Below are 25,296 nucleotides of genomic sequence, written 5' to 3' on the forward strand. Positions count from 1 at the left end.
AAAAAAAAAAAAAAAAAAAAAAAAAAAGATAAAATAGTTAATCTGAAATAGTTATGATTGGAATCTAAATTAAGTGAACAATTTTAGAATCACCTTTATTTTTTTCTGACCTTTTCTTTCTCAAATATTGTGAGATTTTAGGAGATACTAAATACAAGTCTACAAGTGGTGATGATACTCTCCGGTAATAAAATATTTTGCTTTCCTATCATAAACAAATTGTGTTTTTTCCCAGATTTCAGCTGTGAAAAGTCATCCCAACTGTTTATTGTTTCTAATATTATCATTCCCTTACCAGAAATGCTCACTGGAATCAACAGAAATGAAATGTGAAACCCAATCAGGTACTGGGTTCTTTCCTGGTCAATCTATTTCACTCTCAGCATCACCTCTAAGAGCCTTTGAGTGCTGTGTTAGGCAAAAGGCAGACATTCTGAAGCCTTTTTTTTTTTTTTTTTTTTCTCCTAAGGATTCTTGGTCTGCTCACTAGATAAAATGCAATTTGTAACTAAACTGTCCTGTGTTTCTTTCACTTATAGTACTTTCAGGAAGCCAAATATTTTAAGCTTATAACTTGACCTAAAATCTTTTGATTACGCAGTATGGAATGAGGATTTTAATCCTATGTTAGCATTAGTTCATTGCCACTCTAGTCTAATAATAGCAATATGATTTAGAGAAAAAAAGGACCACCAAATCCTTTCCACATTGATTCCTACATCTTAAATCATCTTGAATTTGCTCACAAGCCTTTAGTGGAGAATAAAGCAAGAGATGGAATCTTTTATTTTTATTAAACTACAGAAATAATCAAATGTACTCTTGCAGCCTTAATGGGAAGGGCTAAGATTCATTAATTATGGATTTCATTAGTAAGTTGAGATACCAGTAGAGGAATAAGTATGGCTTCCAATTTATAGCAGCAATTTGAACCATGACTCAATGACAAGTTCTAGATTCAGCTGCCTCTGAAAAAGCCTCATGTAAAAGTGCATGAGGCATTGGGGGGACTTCTAGACACAAACCCTAACATACACCTTGTGATCATAATGTTAAGTGAAATGGATCAGACACAGATGATTAAATATATTATGGTCTCTTTTACTGAGTAATAAAAAATATGAATAGAGAGGAAAACAAAGATAGATATTCCCAGTAGTTTTAATTCTCAGTACATTTTTGAACTTGGGTGGCAAACTACAAGGCTTGATTTATGTTTCTATACTTGAAGTTAACCAGTGAAGGTTTTAAAAATTTTGGGAAAGTGAATATCACTGTAGAGAGAATGTTCACACCAACCCTACCATATCATATCATATAATATCATATCGTATCAATCATATCGTACCAATCATATCAATCATATCATATCACATCATATCATCTTATCTGAAGGATTGATTTATCTTTTCCATCTAAGCTCATTTGTGAGAATGAATTGTAACTTCAGGTCTCAGTTTGAACCTCTGGGAATATTCAATTGGTGAAAAGTCTTTATTTGGACTCAAAGGCTTCTGGTTTTAGATTATATCTGGTTTTGGATTATGAGGTTGGTTTTGGATCTTTGCTTGGCTATTATCATTTTAGAGATCACATTTAGCATGGAGAAGAGAATGAATAAATTGCTCTACCCTTGAGTTTCATCTTCTTCCTATGAATCCAGTTTGCCAGGGGCCTCATGGTGTCTTTCCCCTCTATCCTCCTTATTTCAGGATTACTTGATGAATAAGTTCTACACACAGTACCAATCAGTGTGTTTCATGAGGCACATCTGTATTTTGCACATGATGTCAGAACAGCCTAGGAATCTTTGCCCTGGTTAAAGTTGCATGAACTCATGCATAATTTTAGCATTTCATGCCAAATAATTCCAAATGGCTACTTAATAAGTTCTGGTTTACATAGTAAGAAATAATATATAAAACTAATAAAGTTGCCAAATTTTTAAAAGTCTAATAAAATATATTTTAAAAAGCACTATGAATCTCAGTGGATTGCTGATATTTTTAAATTCTCAGTGATGCCAGTTCCATGCTATTTTAATAAAATGATGTGAATAAAATAATAAAATATATTTTAAAATAATTTTTTGAATAAAAGAAAATGTAAATTTTAAAAACAGAGGCTCTACTTTAAAGACAAGTCTTCACGGGAGTTTGCACTTAAGTTGAATTCACTGTTCTGAAGGACAAACAGCTGATTTACTCCTAAAAAGCGTCCTTTTCAATCTCTAAGGTTAACAGGAAACTCCGTAAATTGATAGTGTAGCACCAAGTGAAGGATTCGAATATAAATAGAGGCCCTCAAACTTTAGTGCTGACTTGAAGATTTGGCAATAGTATCTGTCATATTATTAGAAAGTTATTTTTTCACAGGCAAATTATTTGTAATAGAAGGTTGCAATCAGACCACATTGAGGATTGTACTGATTATTTGCTCAAGTATGAGATATAGTTATAGCCTTATATATTTTCCCTTGAATCATTCCTGCTGGGTCATACAGCACTTTAAATATATTTTATCTTGGGCAACATGGAAAAACAAGAGCATAGGAAATTTGCTTTATACCACCATGGTTTGATTCTAATTTTAATAACTACTGATTTGGAGACCAATGTACTACAAAATTCACTCATAAGAAAGGGAATATAAGCCCCTGCTTAAATTCATTTATGCCTTGACAGTTTTAGGAGTTTTGCTGGTACTTGCAGCTAGACCCTGGAATTCTTCTGCTGGATGTAAACAATTTTAAAGAATTCTAATTTCACACACTTTCTGCTTGTGATGAAATAGGACAAACAACATCAGCAACTCATGATGTTGATGAGGGGGAAAATGAAATCACTATGCACATTCTAAGAATATGATGGATCCCCCTGCTGAGGCTACTGTGAGTGACTACTACTTCTTTAGCAACTACAGCTTCACCCCTCCTCTAGTTTTATTCTTTTCTAGGTAAGGAATATCCAGTGTTCCTATAGCATTTGATGTGGACGAAACTCTTACTTACTTGAACCCTCTCCCAAATCACATGACCAAAGTCGTGTTTTGTAATAAATTCTTTCCAATACTGTCTTACTGAGAGCGCATTTCTCCACATGTTTATTCTCTTTTCTTTCATTGGACAATAAATCCAACCTGTTCTACTGCTGTGACCTAGTTGTCTTTTTATAGAGGACATTGTGAGCCATCCGACATAACCAGAATATATATCCTTAATGAATAAAACATTGAAAATAAAAACCATACAAAATCTATCAAGGTATACAATTAAATTTAGAAGTCAACTCTGGTTATTATTTTGAGTGCTTATCATTGTTAAGTGAATCATTTAGAGCATATTTAAATATTCTCTCTCTAGACACCAGAAAGTAACACTTGAAAATTACAAGTAATTCCAGTTGAGGTGAGCAGAAGTATTTTCTAAAATGTTTGAAAAACATCAAAATGAACTGTAAAATTAAACAAAAGTTGGTATTTCCTCCTACCAGTACAGAAGGTTATAAAATACACTATTTCCAAGATTTATTTCCTGATATGTTATTTCCAGTTAATTATCAAGTAATTGTAATTTTTTAATTAATTGATTTTAGTAGTACATTTTAGACATAAATAATGATCACATTCATCATAGGGAATTTGTACCTGTACATGATATAGCTTTTTTTTTGTACTGGGAATCAAACTCAGGCCCTCACACTTGCCAGACCTGTGTTGCGCCTCTGAGCTATTTTCCCGGCTCCTGCATGATGTACCTTGATTCTCCTTTTTTTCCCATTCCCCTGCCCTCCCTTTAACATCTCTTCCCCTCCTTATTTACAAAAGCTTTGTTTCCATGTTTTCTTTCTTTTTTTTTTCTTTTCCCTTCAATTTTTCACAGACTGTTCAAAAATATGTAAGGGCCATAATGAGCCCCAACTCATTTTTATGGGGCTGGATATAAAAAATCATACAAAATTTTACAAGATAAGGAACAGATTCATGTCCTTTAAAAATAGGAATGTAAAAATCCTCAACACAATAGTGCAAACCAAATCCAGCAAGCTACTAAAAAAACTAGACATCATGACAATAGTGACAGTAAGTGGACCCATTTTAACAATCATGCTTATCCATACTTAAAGGGACTTACATTTGTTTCTTCATTTTTTAAATTTTATAACCTTTATTAACTATGTCTTTATTCAGCTGTGTATAGATACTTAATAGTCGGGAAAAGGTAGGGAATATTCTTACACTGTTCACTGTTTGGAATTTACTCATTTAAATTTGTCCAAGTAAACTTCAAAAGATGGCTGACCATTTTCCTCCACTCTCAAGATTTTACTTCTGTCATGATTATTAATTAATATGCCATTAAGGAAAGCATCATTAAGACAATATTATATCTTAGAGCTAATTACCATCTCTTTCTTTGCAGACTGTGAGAGTTTCTGCTGCTTTGAACTCAGAGCTGAGTCAGCTGGAAAAAGTATAAATGTATAATAAAAGCTTATTTCTGAGAATATCAATTATTCAAATAAAAAATGAGAAAATGATAAATTTATGCACCTTCATCATATAAGACTTTGACTATTATTTATCATGAGGCACATTACTATAACCAAACTTCATTTATGCTTTTGTACATTTATTTATTCTATTCCTTGATTTTATTGTTCTAAGTGATGACCTTGCAATATCAAATGAACAAATACATTTACAGTTGTTTGCTTTTAATAGTCCAAGGAAACACATTTCAATTCAATTAAACTGTTTTTTCTATAAATCTCTCTGCTCAGTTCTATGCTAGCACCATGAAAAGATTTTTAAGACTCCTTCTTCAAGTAAATTAGATTTTCTTTGGTTACCTATAGTACTCCCACAAAAGCTATCAAATATGACAGTTTATTTCAGTCTTTGCCATACCATTACCAGTGCAGGTTATCAGGGATTGCTTTCTTCGAAAATCATAGGTTAAGACAGCCTGACGGGATTGACAGCTTGGCAAATGTACCATGTGATTAGCTCAGGTATTTTGCTGATGGAGAAAAGAGGCGTGATTGAAGGTTCTCTTTGTTTTCAATGTTTGTTTTGTATTTGTCTGGGCTAAATGTTTTTTTTTTTTTTTTTTCCTAGTATTTTGTAGATTTTCTGACCTCTATGTGCTGGAATTTGAATCACAGTTGCTGTCAAATACACAGATAAGGAGATATCCTAACTCTGAGAAGCGAGATAAATGATTTCTCTATGGTTTTATTAGTTTGAGATGGCGGAGTTTGAGATTATACTGTTGCTGTTTGCGATTTTTGAGGGCAATTTATTTGTTATCTACTTCTGATGAAGAAACTTGTAGGTTTTGTGTGCAAATAGCTATGACATATCCGCAGGATGAAGGGTATTTCAGTAACCATAAGCAGACTAATCTTTAAACATATGGAAATAATGTAAAAAAATTCCAATAGTGAATTTTAATTGAAAGAAAGACACATGGATTAAAATACTCTATTTTTTCTTATTTTGTTCAAAGAACCCTAGACAAAGAGTCAAGTGATATGGCTTCTCTTGAGCCTGTTTATTCACGGAAGCCTATAAAATAAATCACTGAAGCTTTTTGGTGTTCAGCTTCTGTGTGTTTGTTTTGTTTTCTGGGCGGGGCAAATTACATTTAAAGTCGCATGTCTTCATCTAGCGCTGTCATTTATTTGTGACTGAATGAGCATGAAACACCACTTTACCTCCGTCAGCTCAGCTGATCCTTTTAATGATGTTGGGAAAAGGCTTTGCCAGCACCTGTGTTCTGCAGGTGAATACAGTGTGGCAGAATTGAAGTGACTATTTTGTTCCTCGTAGACACCTGGTCAGTGATGGCCCCACAAATCGATCTGAGTCTGTGTGATTCCAGTTCTTCGCCACAGTGTAATCCTACTTTCATAATAGGTAGCACAGTTTCTTCTTTAAGTGCGTGGGTTATGGAGCAGTTTGCTCATAGTTATACCCCAGATCTGCCCTGATTTGCCATGCTGCCTTTAAAATGTCATTCTAGTCACTGTGCCTTAGCTTTCTGTTCTGTAAAGGGGGATGATAATTTCTCCTTCTCTGAAAGGTTGTTGTGAGGTTTCAAAAAGTTTTACACAAAGTGCTTAGGACAATACCGGGTATAATCAGCATCCCGTGTTACTCACTGCTAGGACTGCCTTTACTGCTACTGTAAAAAGAGTGCCACAGGATTAAAATCACTTCCTGTATAGATAGGATTTGATTGTATCAAATACATCTCTGCTAACATGGCAACCTATCCAGTTCTTGTTTTAAGTTGGAACTCCTCAAGTCAAATGGAATTTCAATCTTCCTGTCATAGTATTGCAGGTTTAATTTAAAAATTAAAATCTTGGGACTGGGGATTTAGCTCACCGCACAGCACCTGCCTGGCAAGCGCAAGGTCACGAGTTTGATTCCTGGTACAGGAAAAACAACAACAAACAAACAAACAAAAACAAAAGAATTAAAATCTTTTTATTCCATTAATGACTTTGCCAAGTCTTCTAACTCATCAGTTACATACTAATGTTCATTGTCATGTGGAATCATTTATAAGAAGTAGACACTGAATTGCATAGCATCAGATGATGACACAAGTTTCGAGGCAGAGTGCTATACTGGCAGGACTGAGCACACATACACACTTAACTAGAATTTGATTCAGCACACATGTATCAGTCTGAACACTGTGTACCCTAGCTAATAAAATAGAGAAAAGTCCTCAGTTTTCATGGGGTTAAATTTCTGTATCAATGAATTAATACATTTATTTATTGGGGCACTTTGAAAATCAGCAACATCTTCTGTGTTCTGCCAAGTGAAAAGTTCTCTTTAAAGCTTAGCTACATCGTGAGTGAAGTATTCTGTATTTTTAAAATTTGCTTTCAATTCAGCTGGATTTTTATACTCCATATACTAGCTTCTAAAATTTCATGTTTGTATTGCTATGCTTGTCTTTTCGATCAGACATATTGTTTCTAGGACAGCAGAGATCACCTTTCTGATAGAGGTTTACTCCAAGAATGTATAGCAGTGTGGGCCAAGAAGAGGCACTTTGGAAATTACTCTTTTCTCATCCTAGTTAGTCTGGAACAGGTGCTACTCTGAGCATGATACAATGAGAACCGAGTGGTCTGTTTTCCTTGCTCCCTGAGTATTCTGAAAGAGGTTGTTAATGGGCTGCTCCTCTGGGTACACACCTCTGACGCACAGAATTTGCTTCTTGCCAAACCTGTGTCCAGTTTGCAGATTGAAAATTCTACTTCATGTTCCTTCCTACAACACAACCCAATGATCGTAGGATTGGTTTCTCTGGAAGAGCAAGCCATGACAAGTACAGCAGCTTTATGCAAAGGAGAAACTTGTGATCATTGTGTCTTAGTGGAGTAAGTGTCCAAGGCTTTGCGTTCTTGGGTTACTTCTTCAATTTTTTTTGCTATTTTCTTTTAGAACTGTTTCTTAATCATGTTCTTTAACCTCATTCCTAATTTTATTCATCATTTTTCAGCTCTGCATATTAATCAAGATGAATGCCAAATTGACTGAGCGATTAGGAACAATTCAACCACACTTTCTTTGATGCTAGATGAATAAGCCATCTGAAGGTGTTTGTGGAGTGACTCAACTTCATGCTTTATAACCAGCATTGAATTTATGATATCAAAATATTCCAGGATAGCCTAGACCAGTGATGGTGAAACTTGGGGCACACATGTTATTTGTTTTTCTTTTAAGACAAAAAGTGTTAAAGAATAAGTTTTTTTTTTTTTTTTTTTTTTTTTAACTAGAACCTGTGTATTCAGGTTTAATTGTAATGTTGGTTCTTTGTGATAAATAAATGGATTTGGGGTTATACTTTGAGCACTCATCTCTAAAAGGTTAGCCATTACTGTACTAAGGTTTTTTTGTCCCATGAATTTAGACTGAAATGTTTTACTCAAAGAGACACAATACTTTCTGGCTATACCCCTGTCCATTAGTTTTCACTAAGTAGATTTTTCTGCCCCCTTTTTACTAGATTTAAACAAATAACGTATAGGAATTATTGAGCCTACAGCTCAAACTAGAGGACTTTTTTCCTTTAAGTATATGTAGATCTTTCCAATAAAATTTAAAGATCATTCAAAATCAAGGCTTATAAGTTTATGTAATGTAGTCTGTCTTTCCTGGATATATTTAGCCTTGTTTCAATTTTATTTGGTTATCTTTCTTTCTGACTTTCACAGATTTCATAATTTTAGTGTTGTGTTTTTTTTTTTCTCTTTGGAAATAAAAACGGAAAAATGTATGAGCAGGACATACTGAAAAGTAAAAAAAATCATCTACTGCCTATGATATGGACCAAATATAATTACTTAGCTTGGAATCCCGCCAGAGACATTTGCTGTTGGAATTTTAATGTCAAGTGGCAAGAGGCTTCTGTTTTCCTTTGGAAACGTCATGAGCATGTGTCTTATCTGTCTTTGGAAATAATGCTGCAGGGTTTCAGTTTGCTTTTTCAATTAATTCTCTTCCATCATTCTACTCTCAACATAATTGTACTGCAAATATGTTCTTAAAATAAAATCTGTACATGACTTCTATTCGAAAGCAGTTTCTCTCTCCACTGAGGGATTTTGGAGGAAGAAGGGTAATTTTGTAAGTTAACTGGATGTTTTCCCAATACAATAATGCATATTTCTAGTTGTCAGTGATTCCAACAGAGTTAAATAAGCATATTTTATGAACTTAAAGTGTTTCATTGACCATCAATTTTTATATTCCATTTCAAGGTAGTTCCTTCTATAATCAACAATGTCGCTTCAATTTTTATTTATGGGTCCTTTTATTACAACATAGTTTATTAGAAAAGTTGTACATCTAATGGCACACAGACAATTTACTAATAGTATACACTATTTAATTGTCATAGCATACATATTTTTGACTTTATAAAATTAATTTTATGATTATCCCTTGAGAAGTCAATAATGAGAATTTGATTGTAGAAATCCATATATAATATGATAGTTTTTGATTGTTGTGATAGAGTGACTAATACGTAATTCCTAAATAAAAGTTTTGTTTTGTTAACACTTGGGAGAAATTTTTTCTAGATTACATGGATGAGTTTACTTCAATCATCATTTCTTATTTCAGATTTTGCACTTCGCAACTGATGCTGAATAGCTTTACCCAGGAACTGGTCCTTGCTTCTTTGCTTCTGTTTTTTTTTGTGGTTTGTTTGTTTTTTGTCTTTTTGAGACAGTGTCTCACTATGCAGTTCAGGGTGGTCTTGAACTCACTTTGTAGCCCAGGCTGGCCTCGAACTTGCAAAGATCCTCCTGCTTCAACCTCCCGAGTGCTGGGATTAGAGGAGTGTGCCCCCATACCCAGAAGGTCCCTGCTTCTCAACCTGAACCCATGGGTTATTTTCAGCCCTGTCACTTACATTCAAAGCCTCTCTGTTGACCTAGGGCTTATTTCAGAAGTTATTCTGCATGCATTCTCACTGCTATCCTCAAGTGTCCTTCCCTGCTATCCTACTCTAGATTTTGTTGTTATTATGGCCACACCCAGCACTGACTCCAGGGGCTTGATAGGATAATAGGCTAATTTAAGAGGAATTATTGAAACAAATTTAGGTGGGCGTGGCTCAAGATTTTTATAGGCATACCCAGATATTCATGAATTATAGTTTAAGCTTGAGCAGAGACAACTGATACTGTTTCCAAATAACTATTAACTAATTCAGTGGCATGCAGTATTATATGATACACTACATAGACAAATAATGGTCCTTGCCAATCTTATTTGAAATTATTTCTAGTGCTTAGAGGAACATACTGTCCATATGTGCTAAATAAACCTTTGCAGAATGATTTAGTGAAGGTCTTTTTCAAAGTGTTAAGACCAGTATGGCGGTGTAAGTGAATATCACTCATATGTTGATTCAACAGGCATGTGATAAGGTAAATTATATGTCTGTTGTAATATACAGACCATGTCACTGAAGCATCATTATGAGTCATAGAGTAGAAAGGAATCTTACACAAAATTACACAGGTAAAAGGTATGAGTCACATTATCAGTGCAGCTCTGTTTAATTTATAATCCCATGTTTATGTCACTGTATCTCATTTTATTGTTCATGTCCTAGAGAGGCAAAAACACAGTAGAGTAATATAACAATTGAGAATGAAGGGGCTGGGGATTTAGCTCAGTGGCACAGTGCCTGTCTGGCAAGCGCAAGGTCATGAGTTTGGTTCCCGGTACTGGAAAAAAAAAAATGAAAATGGGTAGCACATGTTCAGTTCTTCCTACGAGTTAGGCATTTTAGCTGGCTGTCCTACATTTCTTATGCTAATATTCATGACACTCTGTAATGAATATTACTATTGCTAAAATATAGATGCAAATAGAACATCCTATGATTCAGAAAATGTTAATCAAATTAAATTTTTTTTGAAGCTATTGTACTTCAAGTTCATACATTTTACTACAGGGCTACATATGAATGGGATAAGAACTATCTATTAAAATAAACCTGAACATAAGCCCTTTACATAATGCTATGGTTTGTGTTTGGGTGTTCCCTCAAAGTCTCATGCGGCCATGGGGCAGGCTTTTAGAGTTTGATTATGGGTTTGAAAGCTACAGCCGCCCCGGGTGGATAGTTTGCATATGTAAGGGAGAGGAAAAGGGTGCTTGAGGCCATTCCTCCCCCATTCCTCCCTGGTGTATGCTGGTTGCTTAGCTGTGTTCTGCCGCCCTGAGCTGTGTAGCCCTCTGGCATGTGCCACTCTGCCTTGTAACTTGCCAAGTACAGACTGAAACCTCCACAAACTGTTAGCAAAATAAACCTTTCCTTCCTTAATTTTGGGTGACAGGTATTTTGTCCCAGCAACGCAAAAAATGTAACCAAGACACATAAGTTTTATACAGGATAAGTTCATGAACTGAGGGAGTTCATAGGGTTTTAAGTGTGCTACATCAAATAGGATAAAAAGTATCAAGTGTATTGGGTACAGATGAAAAATGTGTTTAAAGGGAGAGCTTACATCATCTATGGAAGAATAATTCTTGAGAGGAATGTGGCCGATTTAGGGGCACAGGTTGATTCTCTTTCTTTATTTTATCATACATGTTTGCAGTTCATCATGTTTACATCCCTCATTTGGACTTGGGGGGTGTACATAGCACATCTCAGTTGGTTTTTTGTTTCTGTCTTTTTTTTTTTTTTTTTTTTTGGTTTTTCTCCGGTACCGGGAACCGAACTCACGACCTCGCGCTTGCCAGGCAGGCGCTTTGCCACTGAGCTAAATCCCCAGCCCCTTCAGTTGGTTTTTTTATCCCCTTTTCCTCCTCCTGCTGCCATCAATTGAACCACTTCACATTTGAAACAGATCTACCTCCCTACTTGCTATATTGTTTATATCTTATTTTGTTCTTTAGTACAATTTGGGTTTCTAATATAAGAGAAACCATGTGATATTGAAGCTTGGGATCGTAGTTTTATGGAAAATGCTGTAAGTCAGAAGGGAAGAACAGATGAAGGCATCTGTGATAATTTTGTATAAGGGACTTTTCTGGACTCAAAATGACAGTCTAGGAAGCTGGGATGAAAGCATTCAGGCCTAGATTAAACTTGTGAGAGGTTTAAGTGACATTTATTTTTTAAAATGCTTTAAATCAGACCTTCCCTTTCATGGATATGACAAGATGTCATTAGTATGATCAATGCAAGAAATTTGAACATTTCCTACAATTATTTTTCTCATGCGTAACCTAAAGGCAAAGAAAGGATAAAATAAAGTGACTTAGACCAGTATGGCTTAATGTACATTTCTTTTTCCAATCAGCGCTTCCAACTTAAATGCACCTTAAAACAAAGAAGAGCCTTGTTCTTATACATAAAAATATGCCTCATTATAAAGGCTAATAACAGAAATTACGGCAGCAATTGTATTCGGTAGTGACGTCACATTACAGAAAAGACTGCCGTCACTGCCCATTTTATCACTCATAGTCATTTCATTGTTACTGAGCTAAATAAAAAGGCCTTGTCCCCTTTCCCCATCCTACTTCTTCTTTCCTTTTGAACAATTTCTTCCCATTTCATAATACCTGGAAGGGAAAAGGAAAAAAAAATACAAGATAGTTATACTACTAGTTTCTCTTAGTTCATTGATAAGAAAGGTTTGTGCTAATAGAATTTGGAGAATTTTTATGCCCATATTTTGTAGTCTGAGTATGTACTTTGAAGATAACAATCTTATAGTGAGATAATAGTGTATTAACTATTATTATTCTTCTACTGTTTTGTCCTGAAAATTTGTTTTACTTTTTGGCATAAAATAAAAAGTCCCTAGCAAATTTTTATAATGAGGAATTTTTGTTCATGTCATTTACAGTTGGATGAAGTGATTTTAATTGTTTAGCTACCAAATTATAGTGTTGCAAAAAACATTTTTGAAAGGTCATTTGTAGGTATATTTTTTTAAAAACAATAAAGACCAATGACATTTTTTCTTTCTGAGGGTCTTTGCTTTTCAATTCACCACTGAATTTTTCACAGAAACTATACCAGCACTGCTATCTTTGAAATACCACCATAATCACTTTTGTTAGGAGATGAGGATTAACTAAAATGAATAATGTTTCATTGTGAATCCAGAGGTAAGAGTCAACTTTTCACTTAACATTATGGTCTGAAGGTGCATCCATTTTTCTAGAAATGATTCAAGTTTATCGTTATTATATCACAGTGATATAACGTAATGTGTAAAAGCCACATTTTCTTTATCCATTCATCTGTTGATGGATACATGCACCACTTCCAAGATTTGGCTATTAAGAATTATGCTGCTACACACATGAGTATGCATGTTTTACTGTAACATGGTGTCTTTTACTCTTTGGGCAAGATACTGAGAAGCTTAAATATGACATTGCTTCTCTTATGTGAGAAACCCAGAGCAAAAATAGAGAGTAAAATAGAAAATAGGCCGTAGGAAATAGAAAGGTAAATCTTTCTCAAAGGAAAAGAAGATAAAGAGATGGGAGGAAAGGGTTGACAGGGAAAGGGTGAAGGATAAAAAAGGAATTGGGGTGAGTTATGTATATGTACTAACCCCACACAAAGGATGTAAGCATTATGAGGTACAAACATGCACAAAATAAAAGGAATCAAAGAATGGGTGGAGGGAGGTGGGAGGGAAGGGAAAAGGATGAAAAAGGGAATTAAGAAGTGTTATGTACAGGACCAACTTCCCACATGGAATGTCATCATTAAATAGTACACATATGTGCTGATAGACTGAAATCAAAATAAATGATCTACACAGTCAAAAAGAAGATAAAAACACATAAAAATAACAAAAAGACTACACTTTTAAAATGTATATCCTCAACCTCAAGGCTAAATTTTGTTAACTGGAGTAACATTTTTTATCTGTTTTGTTTTAGTACATGCAAGTGCTCTGAAAATTCCCAGGTTTTCAGCCTACATGATTTCAAAGCATTTGTAACAAGCTCTTTTGTTTTTAATCTTTCACTGCTTATTTTTTAAATCACAGTTAATTTGGGGCTTTGAATGTAGAAACAAGCGTCACATGACATTTCAAAAGAGTAAGATATTCACCTTTTAAAGAAGATGTCATTGAAATGAGTACTCATACCTGAAACAGAATGACATATCTAGAATGGATAATCACATCATTCTAATCAAAACCAGTGACAGAACCTGGAAGTAAAAGAGGGTGCTGAGTCAGGGAGAATGGAGAGCAAAGGAAAGTGTTAGAAGGGTGGCCAGCCATGGTCAATACACGATATATACATGTATGAAAATAGCACACTGAACACATATTTGTTAATACTTATGATAGTAAAAATATAGTTTGCCAAGGCAGAAACTGAGATTTAAACTATATGTGATTCCATATACAGTACCTAACTTGACCATAATTTGACAGTCAGGTGGCTCAAGATCACCATCTAAAATCTCTATCTACTAACACTATAAGTAGTCATAACTAATGCAACACGTACTTCAAGTAAAATCAAATTCTGTGCAATTCTGCATATTTTCTTCCATAATGATTGTCGCTCATCAATGTGTGTTTGTCTGTCACCTTTATGCCATATGCTTTGTGAAGATAGATGGTTTCTTTCATTTCATTTCAGAATTCTAGCATCTACTATTGCATACAGTTAAGGATGTGTCATAAATGTATACTTAAAATTTCACAAAAAAGTAGACTGTCTTATCTTTTTGGAAAAAAGTGGTTACATGTATTAATACCTCCCCATTTCTATTATTGCCTACTTTGACTCACTCTAAATTAAAGAATTAATTTTTACATAGAAATACTAACATTCTTCAGGAATGAGTAACTTCTGGAGTTGTTGGATATGCAAATGTAAGATTTCTTGGAAAATGTGTGCTGGGCTGTGTGTCCTCAGGAGAAAGCGTTCATTCACAGAAGTTAAGGGGTAGCTATGCTCCCAAGGCAATGAAATTGAGGGCACAGAGATTGCATTTTCTAGGGGAAAGTATGTTGCTGGCTTTTCCAAGGATGGAATTGGAAAATGCTGCTCTAGTAGCTTCATTAGGAGAGCAGATAACAAGCTGTCATTTTTCTACATGGTTCTCTGAGGATCTTTCTTTTTCTCTTATTTACAGCGGAAAAATACGTGAGATGTGATATCATTCTGGATTTCTTTTGGGTAAAATGTGACAGTCACTTGTGGCGTTATCATTATTAGTTTTACAAAATTTCTGAAATCTATAAAGTGCATTAGTATACATTATATTAATTCAGTAACAGTATTTCAGCTATTTAAAAATTTAGTTTTTAATCTCTGTAAAAGCACTAATGTCCACTTTTTCTCTATTTGATTTAAATTGCTTCACACTTAACATACATATACTAAATGTTGAGAGTAAGACAAAATACCAATGGTATACGTATGAATCTTTGCTAAAAATACTATAAACTTTTTGGAAATTGGAGCAAAGGAAAGGTAGATATATAGATATAGAATGCAATAAGTAATATCCAAGTGTCTGGTCTTAAAGCATATTGTTTACATGAAGTCACCTATAGAAAAATTTTATTCCTTGACTCTCATAATAACTGTGATATTAGACATATTTGAGTTAGTGTGAGTTGCAGTTCTCTAAGATTTCTTCAGCTTAAGGTGTGTGCACAAAAGTAGCTATTTCATAATGCAAAATATATTGTTGAATAACAAAATATAAAGTATCTTATTACAAGAAATAAATGTGATGGAATATTTTCTGACACATTCCTACAAATATAATTCTAATTCAGAATAATGGTGTCTCACACACAGCATGGCCAAGATTTGGCAGTCAGTTGGCCCAAGGTTGCAATAAAAAATCTCCATCTTTTAACACCACACTTAGTTACCCCTAATGAAATAGGTGTTCTAAGTGAAATCAAATTCTGTGCAATTCTGTATATTTTTCTAATGATTGTCACTCATCAATATGCCCAATAATTCACTTGTCTGTCACTTTTATGCAGAAGATAGATGCCTTCATTTGTTTGATTCTGAATCCCTAGTATCAACTATTGAAGCCAGTAAACAAGACCTGATTTCACTGATTAAGAAAGTAATTTTACTTCTAGGGAAAACACTTAAGAGTATAAGAAAATAAATGGGTTTAGGCAAATAAAGTTTAAGTTGATGTTATGATGATAAATGTTAAATAATCATGGAAACAAATAATACAGTGGTAGAGCAATACATTATGGAAGTCACTGACATAATTCTTTTCCTAAATTTATGCTATGAGATATGCTGTCTTATAATAAATAAGATGTTCATGTATTAGAATTTTATTTATGCTGGAAGTTTGTAATATTAAGTAAAATATGCCTTGATATATATTAAATATTTAGGCCATTTCAACCTGAGTTTGTGCTTTCTTCTATTTTTAGATAATCTGTATATTTATTTTTTATTTATAAAGATAAAGAATGAAAATACATTAACAAACAAACAGACATAAACAAAATAACACCCAGATAATAGAAGCAATACAAAGTTTCAGACAAGGTGATAGAAAATTGACAATAGATATGGTATTACATATTGTTATCTTCAAATTGATTACTCAGTTAAAAATAAATATAGACATTTAAGATTGATCAAACAAACATTAACTGTTTCTTTCAAAAAAGCAATAGCAGTTGGTAGTATGACTCTCTCAGTTATACTGTGTGTGTGTATATACAACACATGTATATAAACATATATATTATGTATATATATTTACATATTTGTTCCCTTCTTTCTTTTTCTCTTTTCCTCATCCCAGTTTTTTCCTCCCTTTGAACAGTTTCTTTCCCTTTCACAATATCTGTGATATCTTTCAGATCTTATTTACACTTTCAGGCTCCTACACTAGTGAGACAATATGGTATTTACACATGCAAGTCTGATTTATTTCACTTATGAGTATGGACTCTAGTTGTCTCCATTTACCTATGAAAGCCTCAAGTTTCTTTATAGCTGAGTAATCCATTATGCAAAAATACCACATCTTTTTATTCATTCCTCAGGTGATGGGCATTTGGGTTGCTTTCCCGATTTAGCTACTACAAATTGAGCAGCTATAAACACGGGTGCACATATATCACTGTGGTATGATGTTTATAGTTCTTCTGGAAAAACACCCAGAAGTGAAATAGCTGGTTGAATGGGATCTCTAGTCCCAGTTTACTGAGGAATCTCCAGACTGATTTCCACAGTGGTTGCACCAGTTTACACTCCCACCAACAATGGAGAAGGGTTCCTTTTTCCCCACAGCCTCACCAGCATTTGTTATTGGCTGATTTCTTGATGATAGCCATTCTCTTTGGGGTGAGATAGAATCTCACGTTGTTTTAATTTCCATTTCTCAAATGACTAATGATGTTGAACATTTTTTCATGTATTTATTTGCCATTTGCATTTCTTCATTTGAGAAGTGTATATTCATCTCACATGCCCATTTTTGAATTGGGTCTTTAAATTGGAGGGGGGGGGGAGCTGATTTTTGTTTAGTTCTTTATATGTCCTAGATAGAAGTCCTTTGTCTGAGGGACAGTTGGCTAAAACTTTTTTCCAATTTGTGAGTTTTCTTTTTACTCTGTTGTTGATTTCTCTCGATGTGCGAAAAATTATCAATAAGGTGAAATCCAGGTTGTTGATTCTTTAAAGTATTTCCTGTGCATTTTGGTTTTTGCTCATGAACTCTTTGTCTACCCCTATGTCTTCAAGAACATTGCCTATTTTCTCTTCCAGTAGATTTAGTGTTTCTGTTTTAATATTTAAATCTTTGATCCATTTTGACTTGAGTTTGGTGATTGGTGATAGACATAGGCTAGATTCAGTTTTTGACATGTGGTGAGCCAGTTTTTCCAGCACCCTGTATTAAAAAGATGATCTTTCTTCCAGTGAACTTGTTTGGCCCCTTTGTCAAAAATAAGTTAGCTGCATGTGTTTGTGGTTGTGGCTGCACCTTACAGTCTGTTCCATTGATCCTCAGGTCTAATTTTTTGCCAATCCCATGCTGATTTTATCATAGTGGCCTTGTAGTATAATTTCAAGTCAGGGATTGTCATGTCACCTGACTTGTCTTTGTTGCCCAGGATTGCTTTTGGTATTCTGGGTCTCTTCTGGTTCCAGATGAATTTTAGGAGTGTTTTCTGTAAATCTCTGAGGTACACTAATGGTATTTTAATTGGGATTGTATTGAATCTGTACAATAATTTCGGGAGTATGGTCACTTTCACAATGTTGATTCTTCCAATCCATGAGCAAGGAATATCCTTTCTTTTTCTGAAATCTCCTTCAATCTCCTTTTTCAGAGTACAGTAGTTTTCAATGTAAAGATCTTTCACTGTTTTTGTTAGGTTGATTCCTAAGTATTTCAATTTTATGGATGCTATTGTGAAAGGTATGGTTTCCTTAATTTGTCTCTTCGTGTTTCTGTTGTTTGTGTACAGTAATGCTATTGATTTTTGAGTATTGATTTTGTATCCAGCTACACTATTGAATTTGTTGATTAATTCTAGGAATCTTTTTGGTGGAGTTTTTGGGGTCTTCCATGTAGAGTTTCATGTCATCTATGAATAATGATAATTTCACTTCTTCCTTTCCTATCCTTATTCTTTTTATATCTGTCTCTTGTCTAACTGCTCTGGCTAATGTTTCCAGAGCTATGTTGAATAGGAGTGGTGACAGTGGGCATCATTGTTTTGTTGCTGATTTTCAAGTGAAAGCTTTCATTTTTCAGCCATTTAGTATGATGTTGGTTGTTGGTTTGTCATAGATGGCTTTGATCAGATTGAGGTACAGACCATGTGTGCCTATTTTCTGTAGGGCTTTTAATCATGAATGAATGCTTGACTTTGTCAAAAGCTTTTTGTGCATCTATAGGAGTAAATATTTTCAAAGTCGGTATTGATGATCTTCTGAATTTCTATAGGATCTGTAGTGATTTCACCCTTTTCATTCCTTATTACATGAACTTGAGTTTTTTCTTTCCTTTTTTTGGTAATGATGGCTAGGGGTTATCAATTTTATTGATTCTTTCAAAGAACCAACTCTTTGATTCATTTATTTTTTGTAGGGTTTTCATCACAATTGCATTAACTTCTTTATAATATCCTCCTTTCTTTGGGCTTTGGGCTTGACTTGTTCTTTTTCTGAAAGTTTGAGGTGCAGCATTAGGCTGTTTATTTGTTCTTGGTCTGTTTTCCTCATGTGTGAGTTCACTGCTATAAACTTCCCTTTGAGGACTGCTTTCAGTGCACCAGACATCACCTGGACAAACAAGTGTAAAATCACTGACTAGGTATAATGTAAGTGACACATTTAACTTACAAAGGGATGAACTGTGCTAAGAAAAGCTGCACTGATCAAACAAGCTCTATTCTGTGAGTGTGAAAGAAAATTTAACATATCACTTAAAATACATTATATTTTTATAAAGAACATGAGTGAAGTGATTTGTTTGAAACAAAGTTAGTGAAACAAAGAAAGTAAAATTCTAATACATGGTATCCAATTTTTATCAAAGAAAAAATGTACTTGAATTTTCAGCTATGTATATTCATTAATATCTAAGAATGATACATGTAAAGGCTAAGTGAATAATGACAACAAGCAAATAGCACTGCTTGAATGAATCTTACATTTTAAAACATAACCACCTCACTAGGTGCAATTACATTTGCTTGTAATCTTAACCCTCTAGGAAGCTGAGGCAGGAGAATCACAAATTTGATTACAGCCTGGGCAATGTATTCTAGAGTCATGAACTTTAAACAGGCATAAGCACAAATATGCTACAAACCAATGCTTGTGAATGTGGATAAACTATTTTACTTCTAAACTATGAAACATATACATACACTAAAATCAAAAGTTAACTGAAATCTTGTCTATGACAAAAATATAACAAAGTCAAATAGACAGAAAGGGGACAATTCAACCTCGCTGAAATACTCCTGGTTCTCTGTAATGGAAACAGCACCTCCTACCTTATACACATAAGTAATATTTTCTTTCTTTATAGCTGAGTAATATTCCATTATGTGAAAATACCACAACTGTTTTATCCATTCCTCAGTGGACGGACATTTGGGTTGCTTCCACTATTTAGCTACTGTCAACATGGGTGCACATATATCGCTGTGATATGATGTTCTCAGTTCTTCTGGGAGAATACCAAGAAGGGGAATAGCTGGATTGAATGGGACCTCTAGTCCTAGTTTACTGAAGAATCTCCAAACTGATTTCCACAGTGGTTTCAGCAGTCTACACTCCCCGCAACAGTGAAGGGTTCTTATTTCTCCACAGTCTTGCCAGCATTTGTTAATGTTTAAGTGTATGATAAATCCTGCATATCTATATTTGCTGATCTGAGTATCCAAATTGAAGATACCAATGTGTAGAACAGCAACTATTGTTGATTTCCTGTCACCTTGTCTGAGATTCTGTATTGCTTGTATGTTTTTGTGTTATTTTCTTTTGTGTGTGTTTGTTAAGATGTTTTCATTCTTTATCTTTAAAATTACAAAGAAGTAACAATTTTTTGCTGTTACTTATTCTTATGAGATGCTCAATGGTCTCAATATTATTTCCAAAGGAAAAAGAATATGTTTATTCATTTTGAAAACACACAATACGCAGTGCAACATTTATATTATGTGTCAGAAGCTGGACTGAATATTTCAGTAGTGATTTAATAACCACACAATTTAAAAATATTCTAGCAGTTGTGAAAACAGAGAAACAGAAACATCAAGTCGCCAAGTGCACCCAACTAGCAAGGAGCAGAGGTGAGACTCAACCATATGTCTTTGGAGCTCATGATCCCAAAAACTATACAGACCTTAATTTTATGAATTTTCCAGAAACCTGTGTCTTTCAAACTGATTAATTTACTTATCTGTACTTGGTGTGAATGAAATTTCATATTTCAAATCAAGGATTGATGGAGTTAAAAAAGAATTTTTCAAATTCATCCTAACCTCCCATATACGGATTTGCCAAGCCTATTATACATAACTGGCAAATATTTGGCCTTTGTTATATATTTTTAGAATTAACAAATGAAAGAATACAGTATGAATGTCCAAATGAACATAGCCAGGGAAATGCTATTATGTAAGGTTCATTATTTACTGAAGAGTGGCTTTGACTCTATTTCATAGTGCTACATTTGACTCTGTGATAACTCAGTATTATAAATGCCACAGCCATTGGGAGCATTACAATTGGCCAATTCATGGTACTCATTAGGTTGAAAATTGAACAGAATGAGATAATAAGCAACCTTACATAATGTATTGTTCATTTTTAAAGGAGACAGAGATAATGGACAATGTAGACAAAGCCAAAAATTAGCATGAAAAGTAAGTGCTACAATATAAATAACTGTTGATTGATGTGTACCGGAACTATAGCAAATTAAAATTACTTTGTTGTCTTCTTACACTTTTTCAATCACACCTTAGTAAACTAAACTGAATAATTTTCAGTTGTGATTTTCTTATGTCTTGTTTTATACCCAAAGGTTCTCCTTAGTTGTAGAAACCTATTTACAAAGCCAACATTTAAACACAAACGATAGAGTCAAAAGCTATTGACTGATGAGAGATCAAGCTCCGGCAACATTTGGAGACTGAGCGAGATTCAAAGGAGCAAAGAGGAGAATGTCAGTGGCATGATCTGAAATGTCTATACCTTCTGTAAAGGTGAAGGAACATTTCCAAGAGTGTTCATGTACGGGAAAGGCTAATTATTTCAGATGGCTCCTCAGTAAAGTCACAGCTTTGCAGTCTCCTGTCCAGATGTGTATAACCTTCAGAACAAAGAGTTGGAGGGAGCTCTGGGTGAGTGGAAAAGTTCTGACTCCCAGAGAGAAAGTGGCTGGATCCCCATCACAACCTGTGCCTGGGAATGAGAGAGAAACCTCCTGCTGAGATAGACTAAACCATAACAAATTCATTTGCAACTTATTTGATGAAAACTGGAGGAGAATAAACCATTCTTCCTGATTTTGTCAGTGATTAACACACTATTTTACAAATGTCAGATTTAGAATGAATGCTCATGGAATGATTATTCTAAATAAAAATCATAGGTATTACCTGCCTAAATTATATTCAACATCTTGACTCCTGAAAAGTGACACAGTCCTGAGAAGTTTTGTTTTTTACATCAGCGGAAAACAACAAAATAAAACACTACTAAATGAATGTCTCTCTCAATCAGAAAACAACAAAATGTAACATCCTGAAATCAAATTTTTATTGCCATTATTCCAAAACATTTTGAAGATACCAATTTAAAAAGAATATCACAAAATTTAACTGTTGGATTTTCACCTTTGAAGTGTTTTACTTAAGTAGTATTTTCAAAGGCACGAATGTCTAGTTACCACCTGAAGACTTTGTATTATACAAGGTCCCATGAATCCGGGCAATGGCAGAGAGCAGGAGCATGGAAATTTGAGGTGTTTGATAAGTAGAACTCAGGAAACTAATCACTTATGAAATAGAGAATTTTTCTACATTTAAATTAAAACTCAACCTCTTGTCTGTGTACCTTCTATTTTGAAGTTACCTAAATTCCCTCCATCCTTAAAATGAGTGCTACACTTTTCTCAAATTTATATCTGCTTTCATGTTTTCTGTTTGTTTTAATATTTTATCTACAATTTTATGTTCACTATCTCCTTTTTATTGCTTTCTATTTTTGTATATCTCTCCTAAAATGGAGAATATAAACTATTGAGTCTAAATAGTTGAAAAAGCAATTAAGAAATCCATCTTTAAAAAAAGAGAAAAATTGCATTGGGGCTTATGCAAAAATGACAAGACTTTAGATATAACAATATGTCTCAGACTTTTTAATTCATGTGCCCTTTAAATATATATAAAAAGCACAGGCTTTTCTTTAAGTTATTTAAAATCTTAGGATACATTTTATGTGCTTTGTCTCAAACAAATCATATTGTAAAGGTAGTTTGCACACGAATATGATTTTTCTCTCCCCCTTAGCCCTTCCTCAAATTTTTTTCTCAATTTGTTGTGTCATCTAAAGAGCCAGAATGACTCCTCCTACCAGAGAGGCCCTTCACCAAATTTAATACACTCATGGAAAGGAATTCCTTTTTCTCCTTTTATCCCTTCTTATGAATCTCCTTGTGAAAATTTGTTGCAGAATTTGAGATGTGAAACCAAATGCTGTAAATAAAAGAAATTAGGTATGTGGAAGGATTTTACAAAATTGCAGTAAACCAATGCCACATTCTTAATCAAATACTCAGTTTAATAATTACTATTCATATTAAATGTGTGGGAATAAATAACAAGCAAAATATTTACAGGGCACTGATGTATTTGCTGTATACTTACTATAGTGGTTATGATCTTAGGTGAAAATATTAAATAAGAATAAAAAAGTGAGAAAAACTAAGAAAATATCCAACTCAGTGCAAAATTCTTATTTCCTTCTTCTGTCTCTGTCTCTGTCTCTATCTCTATCTCTCTCTGTGTGTGTCTCTCTGTCTGTTCTCTGTCTGTCTCTCTCTCTCTTTCTATGTCTCTCTGTCTGTCTCTCTCCCACCCCTTTTTGCATAGCCTGGTTTACACTGTAACAAAACCACCTGAGAAATTCAGTTTATTTCTTTGTACTTTCAACCATGGGACAGATCAGTACTGCAAATGCTAGGATCAATACCATTATATTCATGGACTCTAGGCTCAAAATAATTTTCTGATTTTAGGACAGTGATGGTTTTTCCTTATGAATATGAAATGCTATAAATATGGAAGGTGGGAGCAGACATGGGCACAGATAGTCCAAACTGTTGTGGAATTTCTCAACATCACTATTTAAGTCCAAGGATGCCTGGTTTTAAAGATGGGTTGGCTCTAAGGGCTCAAAGTTCAACATAAGGAAGATGAAAATACATTTCCTGAAGGGTAAGACTTAATGAACACAAAGGGAACAATGTATGTTGATAGGATCCAAATTAATAAATGGAATTCAAGTGAGGGTTTTGTATGCTATTACCTAAAAGAATGAAGAAATTGAGATAAATGATATACTTGAAATAATAAGATTCTTGATTTAGATTAAGATGCACTAAATGATAAGATCTAAAACATAAGATAATAGTTATGGTAGGTCAAAAATACCCTCAATGATATTTATGCCCTGTTTCTCAGAGCTTGCCAATCTCTTTCCTTGTATTGGAAAAAGCAACTTTGAAAATCAACATATGAATCAAGGATCACTAGATGTCAAGATCATCCTGAGTAATCTGAGGGGGGCCCAATGAACCACAAAGGTCTTTAAACAAAGGAAAACACCAGTGTCAGACATAGTGGTGTGACCAGGATGTGATCGTGTAGAACAGAAAGCTCTGTGATGACAGACACAGGGGCTAGGATGATACAGAGCCAAAAGCCAAGAAATGTAAACCACCTCCTGAAGTAGAAAAGTCAAGTGCTATAAACAGATCTTTTGTTAGTCATCTCCAGAGGGAATGAGAACCAGCCAAACTATATTTGATTCCTAATCTCAAATACTAAATTCACAAATTTGTGTTGGGTTACTACATTTAATTTATGACAACTTGTTATAGAAGCAATAAGAGTTGAATAAAACCAGAATGTGGTACTCACAAGACATAAATACAAACAGGAAAATGCAACTTTACAAAGGGTAGAGATTATATACATCCCATAGAGCTAAGAAGGTAAGAACCTAGGTATGGGGTCTGAACAATACATTCAAGAAAAATCTCAATTTAAAAAGTGACCCATTCTTAAGTTTGTTGCAAAAAACTGCTTAGGTTCTTCCTTCTGATGGCTAGGACAAAGTAATCAATAGACTCACCTGAATGGCAATTCATGTTTATTGTCAAAAGAATATCATGATTCAATAACACACTTAGGTAATTAGAGAAAGGGTAGCAATGGTCTCCACAAAGCTATCATTTAAAATTCATAATGCGTTTAGTCCAAATATCACAGGTTTTTGTGTCACTTGCTTTTAATATATCTATCAGACACTAAATTATGAGAAACATGCGTTACCTTCCCACAAGGGACGGGATGATACATTACCCTTGTTCTCTCACTTTTCTTTCCCTACCTTGAATAGCTATTTTTTTCTGGTAAATTTAAAATGTCCTTCATTATTCATTTTATATCTTAATAATTTAACAAGAACACTGTGTTGCATAGCTTCACCTCGGGTTGCTGGTTTATATAGCGTTCAGTAAAGACTCACTAACCACACACTAATAACCCTAATATAAATAATTAAATATACCCAGGGCACTAAAATCTTGTTATTCTAAACCCACAGAGCAAAGCAAATAGGATTTTATCACACACAAATGGTGGTGTTTCTATAATCATTTCATCCTCTGGGAATGGATGCTAACTCATTCAAGACATAAGTGCTTCTGATGTTTTCTACTGTGGCTAGAGTGCTTGTCCTGACCCCACTTGGGGGCAAAAGGAAGAATGGCAGAGAAAAAGATTAATTTAACAACCCTGCTCACTTTCAACTCCTCTGAATCTCTGACCTTGAGAGGCAAGCCTGCCTTGTATGCCTGACTACAGGGGTTTTCCAGGATTGAGAAATAGTCTACATGCGCTGCAACTCATGCTTATCATGCCTATGATGGATATTCCAAATCAATCAGCGTGCAGTTTCTTTCTGAATCTATCATAGTTCAATTTTCCACTGAAG

This window comes from Chinchilla lanigera, unplaced genomic scaffold (assembly GCF_000276665.1).
Source record: "Chinchilla lanigera isolate Chin_1 unplaced genomic scaffold, ChiLan1.0 scaffold00040, whole genome shotgun sequence".
Lineage (NCBI taxonomy): Eukaryota > Metazoa > Chordata > Mammalia > Rodentia > Chinchillidae > Chinchilla > Chinchilla lanigera.